Source organism: Callithrix jacchus, chromosome 17 (assembly GCF_049354715.1).
Source record: "Callithrix jacchus isolate 240 chromosome 17, calJac240_pri, whole genome shotgun sequence".
NCBI lineage: Eukaryota > Metazoa > Chordata > Mammalia > Primates > Cebidae > Callithrix > Callithrix jacchus.
Window position 1 is genome coordinate 57619594 of NC_133518.1, and position 13538 is coordinate 57633131.

At 34.4% G+C, this 13538-nt stretch overlaps 1 long non-coding RNA gene across 2 annotated transcripts in view; it reads left to right on the top strand.

Moving 5' to 3' along the window:
• Positions 1-13538, top strand: part of LOC103788871 (uncharacterized) — a 60254-nt gene that overhangs the window by 37776 nt on the left and 8940 nt on the right. For both annotated transcript variants that reach the window (XR_013528686.1, XR_008477313.2), the window contains 2 exons: positions 6209-6314; positions 8692-8816. This is a non-coding gene — a long non-coding RNA (uncharacterized LOC103788871). The remainder of the gene's footprint in view (positions 1-6208; positions 6315-8691; positions 8817-13538) is intronic.

Sequence of the window (13538 nt, forward strand, 5' to 3'; positions counted from 1 at the left end):
AACCTAAAGAGTAACTTATATTTTGAGTATTTATTAAGATAAATTCAAAAATTTTATAAAATTTAAATTGCCTGCAAATGAAAATCACTCAGTGTTAGCAATGAAATGAAGGCCACATTTGGGAAAACAGGTCTAAATTAGAACTTAAACTCTTGTTTAGTTCTCTCTGTTTATAAATTGACTACTGAATGGACATTAGACAATTCTATAACTTATCCCAGATATGATCTTCCTAATTCTCCAAAATCTAAAATAACCTAAATGTGATAAGAAATTTTCAACATATAATGGGTTTATTGGGACATAATTCCATCGAAAGTCAAGGAGCATTTGCATTTTTGCTTTCTCACTGGCTGCTTATATAATCCCAAAGAAATCAGAGGCCCTCTAAAATTTTCATAGATACATGAGTATATGAACACCTAAAATTTCAAGAGGTCTTGTGTAGGCTTTAAATATTTTTCTCTTACTATAACTCACATTATGAAATATATTTTTAGTGTGACCTGATATAGACATATATATGCAGTATAACTGAAGTAAAATTTTAATGAAAACTGCTGACATTTCTATTCTATTCTCTATTCTATCATCTGTTCTATTTCATTCTTTAAACTGCAGACTGCCAGCTACCAAATTTATTTTATGACACATTATATTAATGATCTATTCCTGTGTAACAATATTGCCACAACCTTAGAAGCTTAAAACAGCACTCATCTATTGTCTCACAGTTTCTGTGGGTCAGGAGTTCATGTATGACTTAGCTGTGTCCTTATTCTGTGAGGCTAAACTCGGGACTTGAGCCAAGGCTGTGGTTTCATCTGCCATTCCACTGAAAACAGACTCATTGCCTTGCTTATTTGGGTTTTTGTAGTATCCAGTTTTTTGTGGGCTGCACTGGATGGACAGCCCAGTTTCTTGCTGACTGTCATATGGAGACTGCCCTCAGTATCTTGCTACGTGACCGATTTCATAGGGAAGCTCACAACATGGCAACTCCCTTCTTTAAAGCCAACAAGGAGAGACTCTCCTTACAAAGCAGGTACTGAAATCTCATGGAATGTGATCACGTACAGGTAATCATGTATGCCCTGCTACTTTGTCGCATTGCTTAGAAACACATCACAGGTCCTGTGTACACTCCAATAGAAGCAATTATGCAAGAAGTGAACATGAGTAGGAGAGGACCTGTCTGCCAAACAAATTAATGTATCAGTTTCTGAAATTTGAAAACCACTGGTCTAACAAGTTAACTCTCTTCATATGATAATAATTCTGAGTATCTGTACACCAACAAGGCAAGAATTATCGTTCGTACTTTTTCCAACTCATTAATAAAACCAGAGAGCTAAAGGGCTTGTTCAGTATCATATAATTCTTTAGTGGCGGAAGCAAAACTAGATTCACCCTTTTTTTGGCCTCCAGTCTCAAGATATTTTCATTATATCCAGTACTTAGCAGAATGTCTAGCACATAGTAGTCATTCAATATATGTGTTTTGAATAAATGAATACATAAATAAATGATTATAAATCATGGTATCTTTCGTAAAATTCTTGAAACTAGCCAATTAGAAGTGCTACTAAATATAGACTATTATCTTGGCCTCTTAAGAGATTATTTAAAATCTTGTTAATTTTCTCTCTGGTCTTGGACATTCTACATGATCTTATTACATGATGTATATACTTTTCTTTAAAAAAGTTAACACCAAAATTTAATACATTTACTTCTCTACCTGTTCCAGTGCAAATGTTCTCATAATCTAGAAAGATGGACTTGACATAAATTCTAGGCAGTGACAGTTAAAGAAAACTTGTAAGTAGTTTAAGTACATATATCATTCCACAAGCTTAGGCTAACAATGCCCCAACGATTTTGATTGCATCATTCTTGTGAAAGTGCTAAGAAATGAAAAATAGTTGTCAATTTAATTGTAATTATTTTGTCATTCTACATTTTCAAGCAATCTTACTGTTTAGAACAATGTTTATTATCCACCACTACTGCCCCAAATAGGGTTTGAAGAGCTTTTAATTTGTAAATTAAGCATCATAACAAGTAACAGCTTCTCTGTCTGTCGCACTTTTCCAGATAATGGTCATTTGAACTGTCTCTGAGTCTGGAGGTTGCTGTTAACAAACCAGATTGTATTGCTGCTGAGCTAGTTAACATTCATATTGGACTTTCAAAAGAACGTGGAGAAAACAGTCAGCTCTTTGATAGCATTTATGATGGTCACACAGCTGGGCTAATGAAGACAATATGTCAAGGCTTGAACAGCAATAATTTTACAGATTTTTGAGACATCTATTTGGGTTTACAGAGCTGATTTCCTCTTTGGAGACTGCATTCTGAATTAGTGATAACCACCTTTATAAAGAAAAGATTGAATATGAAGGGTCCAAGGAATTTAGGCTAACGAAGTAATTCTAAGACTAATCAGACAAAGAGAAATATTGTCTGAAATGACTCTGAATTTAAATTTAAAATTGGGTGTGGCATTTGGGGTGAGAATGGGAAAGACTCTGAAGAGAGAGAGGAAGGGACTCTGAGGAGCTAATAAGAAATACCACACAACATGTATCTTTATGAAGGTCCTTATTACTCATAATGCAACATGTGTGTGAGCTTCCACTTTGAGAGAAGACAAACTAAGTAACAGCTATTTCTTCAGCCAGGATTTAGTCATTTTTTGTTAAAGATCTTTTAAATGAGCCACTTTTTCCTTAAACTCCAATAATCCCTGTTCCCCAGAACATATATTCGTTTAACTTCTAAGCTCTCAAGATTACACTTGCTTATTTTTATGTCTAAGAAACACCTTTATTTCTGTAAGAACAATATTCTTATAGAGAAAGAGGAATTTCTAGAGTGCAGTTGATTTGAAAATTACCTAATTTAAAATATTTTAAAATCCCACAAAGCTAGGTAGGTAGTCACTGCCTGCCTCCCAATAAACTATTTCTGGACTGTAGGTGGACTCTACTTTCCAAGATGACAAAAGACAATTCATATAGTTATTCAACTTCCTGATCATAATTTTTGTAGGTCCCCTTGTGGTAGAGCCCTAAAGCCTTGTCAAGTTATTTTACTGGCAGAAGAGTGCCCTCGTTATCATCCTAGCAAAGCCCACGTGGACACCATACAGGTTTAGGCCCAAATTGTTAACCAAAACGTGCTCAAAATTTGAAAGTCATCAGAGCTTGCAGTTAGCACCCTGACACTTTCCCTTTGTAAGTTCATTTTTATTATGTGCCTTGTTTCTTTACGTTATCTTTTTCACAGTCGTAATTACTATAATAGCTAGCATTTATTGAGGATTTACTATAAGCTAGGCACAGTGCTGAATATTTGATGCAAATTGTTTCATTGATTCACATAGCAACCATAGGAAGTAAATATTATGATCATTATCTCCAATTCATAGATAAGAAAACTCATGCTTAGAAAAGCTAAAAAACTTGCCATAAATCACAAAGCTATAAAATTAGAGTCCTAAGATATCAATCACGTAAAAATTCCAGACAATTTGGTCTGCTCAGAGAACAGTATTTTCTAGATTTGAGCAAGCACTCCTCTTTAGAATTTTTCAAAGGCTTCTATAAGAATTCCAATTTGGAAGACTCAGGAAATTAAAGTATTAGTCTATATTTGAAATTATTACATGAAAAAATTCTTTTTTAATCGACAAAGTTTTGAAGGTTATTAATAAAAAATCAAACTTCAAAGATTTGCAATTATATGAAATTTCATCTCCAAAACCACTGAATATATGGCAGTGAAATAAAACTTGAGTTCTGACTAACGTTTCTGTGTGTCATCTCTGCAATTAAAATTCTCCTGCCCCCTTTTCAAAACAATTTAAAATCTTACATTCTCCTTTAATTTTCTTTATAAATTAAAAGTGATTATTGTTCTTCTGTTTCTGGCCAAAATAGAGTAATAGGGACAAAATTTACCTGTCTACCTTGTTCACTGTCTTAAAAAACAGTTTCAAATATTTTTTCCCCTGTTTGTTTTTTCAGGTACAACTCTTTTGAAAGAGAGTTTTATTTTTTTTTAATTAAATATACACCCACCACAGAGTTCAGTCATTTCAATCCTATTTATTTACCCAAAATGAATGAAAGCATATGTCCACACAAAGACTGATCACCGATGAGCTATTCATACATGCAACAACCTGGATGAATCTAAAAATAATTGTGCATAATGAAAGAAGCCAGACATGAAGAGTACATACTATATAACTCCACCTATATGTAAAACTAGAAAATACAAACTCAGCTGTAGCGATAGGAAGCAGATAAGTGGTTGTCAGATTAGGGTGGGGTGTGAAGAAACTATTGGGGATGATGGATATGATATGTTTACTGTCTTGCTTTTGGTGATAGTTTCACAGATAAATCTGTGTGTAAAGACAGGTTAAAAGTTACTAAACTGTATATCTTAAATATGTGTACTTCATTGTCTTTTATTTTTAACAAAACTTTTAAACTTTTTGTAAGTAATTTTGACTAAAACTTAATCAGTTTAATCTAAGCCATGGGACAGAGCACTGTGTTCTTTTCCGAGTACTTTCCTTACCTTTAAATTCTGATACACAGCCCTCCAAGACCACTTCCTCCCTCCCATCCCACCCAAATCCCTCATAAAACATCAAATTGCAAAATTAGGAAGTGGCATCATCAGCAGATGCTTCTGACTCTCAAGAGGCAGTTTTACTTCTCTATGTCATTTAGCTCTTTTAAAAATGATGGAAAGTTGCCACTTTAAAAAAAAATCAGTTTTCTTTCCACATGTAAGTATTTTTAGTGGAAATTTTACTCTCAATTCCCTCTAGGTTTAATGTTTTCCATCTGCAATATAAAAGAAAGATAATGCACAATTTTGCTAGTAAGACTCTCTTTTCCAATAATGTTTGCACTTCTCAATAATTACATTTAAAAAGGAAATAGTTGAAAAGTTAGGTAAGAACTTGAACAAAATTGAATAGAGGAAAAATTCCTATCTGAAGACTTGTTGAAAATACATTTAAAGACAGTCTGAGACAGGAGCTGAGCTGGCCAACTCATCTTTTAAATAGCTGAACATCATTCTAATGTCAAGTATTTGACCTGGAGACTGGAAAAGGAGGAGAGAGCCCCCCAAAAAAGTCAAAAGATGAAGAAAAAAGTCAAAGAATTTGTCCCAGGAATCAGGGAACCAAGGTCCAAACTTCCACCCTCTGCCCAACTAAATTATTGCTGCCTCTTTCTGTGAATCTTAAAAGTGTACAATATACCTCATTTAATGACTTTCATTTATTCATGAAAACACTATCCCCATGGGAAAAGTCGTTAAATGTCCTCCATGCCCAAAATATATCAAATGAATTCTATATATATATAAATTATCAATATATATCAAAATATACCAATTAAAAATATCAATTGAACAATACATCAACTGAATTATGAAAGCAAATTATTTACATAGCAAAGAATAACGTAAAGGTTAATAAGTATAGCTTATACTTAAAATACAATGAATTGAAAGCACATGGCACTTAATATAGTAGGAAGAAGAAACTTAATAGAAAGTGGTAGGTAGGGGAGAAGGACTGCAAAGGAGTTACTTTTTGGAAAATGCATTTTTTATTTCTGCATCATTTTATTCACAAATTGTTCTTAATCTTTTGTGGATTTCTTGAATTCACACTAGACTTAAAAATACAGTTATAGCACAGAAAAATATCTTTACTGGCAAAATAAAGACTAAGCAAGAGAGCCTTTCAAAACACATGGAAATAGCACACACATACAAAAAAAAAAACAGAATAAAGAGATGTACAAGCGACACCTCCTCAACCTTCTCACTTGGTGTACATATGCACAGTAAATTATTTTGGGCACAGCCAAGCATGGGAGCAATTCAAATAGATCCATATGATATTCTCTGATTAGAAACTCTTGTGGAGTAAGTTGGTGAGTATATCTTTGCCTAAAACAGTAATGTCAAAATATAGCTTCTTATAGCATATTTATTTAGTATCATTTTGGTGAAAAAATGGTCATACAGAATAGAAAAGAGTTGTCCAAAAATAAGTGGTTGACCTTTCCAGAGCCATTACCTGCGGAATTGTTATGTAATTCTGTTCCATACTCATAAAGGAATGCTCAACTGACCTAACTGATTTTCTCCTCATGTTTTTTCCTTCAAGGGTTAGTAGATGTCTACATGTAGTGGTGAAAAGCAACCTCAGCCCTATGGTCTAGTATTTGCCCATCAAAATTTGTCTTATGATTTATAGAACTGGAACTTCACTGGTAAGTCACATTCCTAGAGTTTCCCCTCTCCTTACCCCAGTGTTGGAAAGTGAATCAAATCATTGTCATTCTTTCTTAACAAAGAGTATACATTTAAAACTTGCGTAGAATTATGGGTACTGTCCGTGGTCTACAATGGGGAACCTGAAGTCTCAATACTGCAGTTGTCTAATCAGAGGATCTAAGATGCATATGCTCAAGGACTTTATATTTGGCACCCTCTGAAGCTTGGTTTAACAGAGATTCATTTGGATTAGGAGACATTATGTAGGCAATATACTTAATCAGTGGAGGCCTTATGCCTGAAGACATTTAGAAGAATCTGAACTCTTATGTTACTTTTCCTCTCATGGAGTGGAATTCCAAATGTAAAAAAATCAAACAGCATGTGCATAAACATTAGATATTATACCAAAATTTACAAGGCCTTTATAGATATGCAGGTGTTATTGTGTCTGTCCCTTACTTCTATACAGAATTGAATGGGTAGCTGTTATTATTTTATTGCTGTGTAAAAATGAAGAAACTGATAAGTTGTCTAAAGGTGTACAATCAAAACACATCAAAGCCATTGTGAAATGCAGGTCCCTGGATTTCAAAATCAGGTCTTCTGCTTATAAATTCAGACTTTCTCTTATTGCCATAAGCTCCATAATGGGAAAACAAAGTTAACAACAGAAGAGCTTCTTATACTGAGCGTGGTGGCTCATGCCTGTAATCCTGGCACTTTGGGAGGCCATGGCAGGCAGATCACTTGAGGTCAGGAGTTCAAGACCCCCCGTGGTGATCTCAACTAAAAATTAGCTGGGCACAGAGGCGGACACTTGTAATTCCAGCTACTTGGGAGGCTGAGGCAGGAAAATCGCTTGAGCTAGGGAGGCAGAGGTTGCAGTGAGCCGAGATCATGTCACTGTACTCCAGTCCAGGTGATAGAGTGAGACTCCATCTCAAAAAAAAAAAGAAGCTTTTTATCTTCCCCCTAATCACCATAATATTCACTATTAAGTGATGGAAATAGAAATAATTTACTTAGCAAATGCATTCTAGTTAAAAAAAAAATTTGTATACAGGCTGTGCAAACATAATGAGAGATTCTTTTTAGTCATCTTGTTTTATATCACTAATTACACTTTTATTTCATGATATTTTAAAGAAAAATGCATTTTTTTCAAGTAGAAAAATCATATATGTCCACCAAGGAAAGCTGTCATGAATGTAAAATGCATAAAAAATTAACAGCTAAATTTCTAAAGCATTAAAAAAGACAAATAGAAGGGTGTCAGATTAGGAAAGATTGTCTTGTAAGGTGTAACGAAGAGACTGATTAGCTTAGAGTTGTGGATCTCAAAGTATGGTTCTCAGACCAAAAGCATCAGGATCACCTGGGGAACTTGTTCGAAATGCAGATTCTCAGATTCCACACTTAATGAATCAGACACTTGGAGTAGAGACCATCAATTTGTTTTAACAAGTCCTCCAGGGATTCTAATACAGCTGATGTTTGACAAACACTAGCTTTGAGTAAACTTAAGAGGGTCACGTTAGTATTTTTAAATCATTGGAAGTTGGTTTGTTTCATTTTCTCTTAAGTGGAACTCATTTGTACTTCAATACACAGAATGGATATTTAGAGGAAGTAGTTTTTGACCTAACACAGATGAGCACTTCCAATTGAATAGAGCTTTCTGAGAATGTGGCTGCCCTCTACAAGTAAATAACTGGTTTTCTCTAGACTGGAGCTGCAGACAGGTCACTATGTGTATGGAGGATTGTATTAATACTATCGTGGCTCTTTACAGCTCTGCATCACTAATATTTTATTTTAAAGTCTTTCTTAATATCCATTGTCTCTGTGTTCATGATGGTAAGGACTGGGTAATATTAACAATCATCCTGTTGTTGACAATAGATGATAAGGGAAAGCCCAGCTTTACGCTCTCTGTCAACTTACTCCAATTCCCTATTCCTCGTCTAATTTTTTAACACATTAACACATGACCTTGACATTGCTAAATAAGAAGCCCTCTCACTTAGAACCCAATGCAATGTGATAAAAATTATTTTTAGAACAATCAGGAGCTCTAGTTTTCAACTCTGCTTGTCTTATCAAGTAATTCTATGCCTGAGTTTCTTCTCTGTAAATATAAATAGTTGGAATAGAGGATCTGTTAAGTGTTATTTAAGCTGAAATTTTATGTATCCCACGCTGAGTTTCTCTCCTATACCCACCCCTAACCTATTCAACAATCACACCACCAGTTTTCAGGACTCAAGAGTAGGATTAGCCATCTGTCATTTGTTAATAGGAATACTTTTTCACCCAAACAAGAAACTCATGATTTTTCCTGTCTTTTTTTTTTTTTTTAATTTATTTTAGCCAGGTGCTGGCCTGGAACTATAGAACAAACATTTCACAAAAAGTAATGATGATATACAAAGGAAAGAAGATTTCTTTGAATATCCATAATCTCAATATGGAGCCTGTCTGTGGATGGCCAAGAGGTAGTTTCCTTAACTGGAAAAAGTTTTTTAAATGAGGCTTGGTGGGCGATATTTCTTTGCATCATTACAAAGAGGAAAAAAGAGAAATCTCACAACTGAAGAAAGTGAAATCCACTTTACTTAATGCGGACCTCTGTCTCTGGTGTGCAGGTCCTCTGTGTCCAAAGATAATTAGCACTTTATAATGCTAATTATTATAATTATGTCTGAGAAAAAAATCATTAGGGGGTAGGTCCGTTCACTGATTTTCAATTGCCCCCTCTATTTAAAAATAAGGTCATTTTTCTATGAAATAGCTTCAGGAGCTCGAAGCAGAAAGAGGGTTATAGAAAATCCTGTGTAGGTATAAGCCTGAGTTTTTAATATTCTTATAATTTTGTGATATGTCTGGGAACTGAACCGGGAGGAAAACAGCGAACCTATTTAGTCTAGAAGACTAGAAATCAGGACTCTGAAGAGCAAACATTTCTGTAATAGTTGGTCCTCAAATAGTCATTCATTCACCATCCACTGTGTTCCTGGCAACGTGCTAAGCTGTTTCTAGATGCTATCTCATGTAACACCTATCATAGTTGCACAAAACAAGTACTAGGACTCCATTTTTCATAGATAAGGAAGTAAAATCTTAGAAGTTAGCTGCCCAATGTCATGTATATAGGAACTAAAGTTGGATTCTGATTCAAATCTGCTTGCTCCAAAGCCCTTTTTGTAAACATTTCACTTACCTGTGCTTACATGTAAATGAACCTTTTCTGTTAGGGGTCTTGAAATACTGACTAAAGAATGGTGTAGGGGAGGGGAGGTTTAGAAATACCTGGAAATTGGGTTGTTTGAGAGAATCTCACTCTCAGGTGGTAGGCAATCAAGCTAACAGAATAGATGAGGAGAGCCCCAGAAGTATAAAAATGGTCTAGGGGGAAGAATTTGGGAAACAGAGTGAAAATAGCCTGCTTCTGAAGACCAGCTTTATCTCTTTCCTTCTGGGTGATAATAAAAGAGCCCTTTAACTTTGCCAGGTCTCCATTACTAATTTCTGAAACAACTCCTGCTACTATTACTACAGATCTTACTACTCTTACCACCACCACCACCGCCAGCACCATATCAGTTACTGAGAACTAGATGCCAAGCGAAATGCTAAACGCTTCATATACATTATTGTTTTAAATACAAAATGTACTATCAATCCAATTTCATATATAAAAGAAAACTGAGGTTCAAGGAGGCTAGGTAATTTGTATGTGAATATGCTTTATACTATGTAAAACATCTTATTAGTAGATATCACTATTATTAAGAACCTATCAGCCGAAGAGGAGGAATTGGCCTTTTATCTTTCTATGATGAACAGTTGTCTTTCTGTTTAATGGTTTTTTAAAAATCCCCCTGTGACAAGCTCCAGAGGACAAATAATTTATTTCTTGTGGTGTATGGCTCTCTAAATGAATTAATTGATAGGCATCCCATTGTCAGTCTCAGGGATGTGGAAATAAAACAGGCATGAGATGTTCTTTACCAAACTAATTTGTGCTTTAAACACATAAATAATAAATACATATATTTTAAAGTAAATGTGTATTTACCATCTCTCCTGCTCCACTTCGAATTCAAGAACCTGTGTCTTTGTTGTGTCATTGCACTGTCAGTTGAGAAGCTTGGTTTTGTTTCTTTGAGTATTAGTAAGTGGAATTAAATAGTAAATATTGCTTGGGGAAAAAAAGAAGAAAAACAGCTCTTTCAATCCATCCTGCTTCCATTCAATGAAAGGAAGGTAGAAAGAATACTTATGATAATTGTAATAAGTATAACAGAATAGCAGAGCCACTCTTTTCCCTTCAGGAGGCCATTAGGTCAAAACTATTTTCATAGCAATACTAAGATGATATTTGCCTTTTCACTGTGTTGGCACTTTGATAATGCAAAAACATTGGAGTCTTAGCCAAAATTAAGACCACGAAAACAAAGTGCACTAGGAGTAATTATATTCTTCATTGCTATTTACTTGCAGCGGGGGGAACCCATTTTCATTTAAGAAAGTCCTTGGTAAAGTAGTAAAAATATTAATTTTATTAAATCTCGACCTAAGTACAAGTCTTTTAAACATTCTGAGTGATGAAAGGGAAGAATATCTGAAGTGCTTCTGCTGCATACCAAAGTATGACAATTGTCTCAAAAAAAAGCACTTGTGTGATTGTTTGAGATGCCAGCTGCGCTGGTCCCTTTTGTTTGAGAACCACCATTTTTACCTGAAAGAATGTACAGACAAACTATGGGTATTCAGAGTTGAATATTTTGCAGATATTTTCTTGCAAATAAATAAAGGGGGCCTCTGGCTTCAGGAAAAACAACTGACAGTATTTTCAGCCAATTAGAAAATTAAATCTTTCAAGAGACCATGCCTTGACAGTTCCCTAATACTTCTAAAAGATGGAGGGTGGCATTAATAAATACAGTTTTTTATGATGTTACATAATGGAATGTTTTAAAGATTGTAATATCTGAATAACCATGAAAAACAATATTTTTCAAATGACAAACACATGGTGTTACATAATCATGAGTGGGTAAAAATGCAAGATACAAGAATGGATTTTAATGCAGCAGAGTACAAAACATTCACTTCCCATTCCATATTGCAACTAACCTTTAAGAAACTACAACTTGTTGAGTTCTGGGTATTATCAAAAAATGTCTACAATTTATATGACTAGTCTATTAAAATACTATTATATTTTTCAACTCCATGTCTGTGTGAGTCAAGACTTTCTTTATATGTCAACCAAAAGCACATTGAATTGTAGAAGTAGATATGAGAATCCAGTTGTCTACTGTTTAGCCAGATACGAATGAGATTTGTAAAATGGAAAACAATGCAACTCCTTTCAATATATATCTTTTGACTTTGAAAACAATTATTTTTCATAATTTGTTATTTTTATTAACAGTGTTTATTACTATTATTTAAAAATCAATATTTACACATCTATAATAATCTCCGCTTTAATTTCTAATATGATAAATATCAAAAATATACATATCACCAAAACTCTCTGGGGACCTCAACTAATCTGCGCTTCTAAGGGTCTGAGACTAGAGTGTTTGAGAACTGCTGGACTAGGGTAATGAACAATTGTATGACCTGCCCTTGGGTCTGTAAATTTGTTTGTTGCACCATTTCCGCACAGCAACTTGTCAAACTGTCAAAATTACTAAAATTTGGGTAGCTTTTGACCAGCAATTTCCACCTTTAACAGTTCATTCTTTTTTTTGAGAGGGAGTTTCGCTCTTGTTACCCAGGCTGGAGTGCAATGGCGCGATCTCGGCTCACCGCAACCTCCGCCTCCTGGGTTCAGGCAATTCTCCTGCCTTAGCCTCCTGAGTAGCTGGGATTACAGGCACGTGCCACCATGCCCAGCTAATATTTGTATTTTTAGTAGAGACGGGGTTTCACCATGTTGACCAGGATGGTCTCGATCTCTTGATCTCGTGCTCCACCCTCCTCGGCCTCCCAAAGTGCTGGGATTACAGGCTTGAGCCACTGCGTCCGGCCTAACAGTTCATTCTTAAGAAAAAATTGTGGATTTCTGCATTTATTTATTTATCAAAATATTTATTATACTTTCTATAATATAAAATAGCACTTATAAATATCCATGGGTTTGTTTAAATACATTTTGTTGTCTTCTTAAGATAGAATATCATGTAACCATTAAAATTATGTTGTAAAAACTAATAGATGGCATAAGATTTGTTAATAATATATTAAATTTAAATATAGTTATAAGATACTTACTTTGAAAACTAAAATAAAAATCCTTTCTCCTCTCCCTATACATTTAAGTTTTATTTTTGTATTTCTCTATGTATCTGGAAGTTTAGATAAATAATGAGTAATTTATTTTTCAAGGATGATGAATGATGGGTTATTAGTGCTTCTAAAAGTCTTTTGCGTTTTTCTAATTTCTACAGAATGTGCATTAATTTTTTATCAGGAAAAAAGTTTACAAAAATGTGGTGGATAAATCATAACTTTCAGATTGACAGTCTTTTATTTCCGAGCTTTGATAGAAAAGAGTATGTTTAATATGTGAATGTAATTAGGAAAAACCAGAGCAGGGCATTACTGGAGCACTGGGTAAATAGTTGGATAAAGAGCAGGTTAAGACAACTGACTTTTATTGAGGACCTATTCTGGCTCATGTATTATGTTAGGGGCAGGATTGAAAATACAAAATTGCCATTTTTGTAGGTCAAAAATTGTTGAAAATCAGCATTTATATTCTATTAAAACTATCTCATTTAATATAATAGATATTATTATTATGCCTATTATACAGTTGAGAAAATGAAGCTCAGAAGTTAAATAACTTGCTTGGGATGACAAGTTTTTTCCAAAGTATATTTTCCTTTCTTCAAAGTTCTGTCCTGGATCAACTCGAGGGTAAGATCTTTTAAGTCTGCAAATGGGATATCTTCATTAAATTACATGCAACTTAACTCTAGAAAACCTATTTCAACATATGTACAATGGTGTTAGATCCCCTACTGAGTATGCTGCCCTTGGATGTACAAAGTTATTAAAACTGTTTGGTATGCTTTTAATGTGAATAAATATATTTTAAATAAAGGACAGATGAGGTATCAAGAGCTCCTCACCTGTCTTCTTCTAAAAATAATTTTGGGACTCTGCTGAAACGGAAAAGTAGTATGATAATCTCTGAA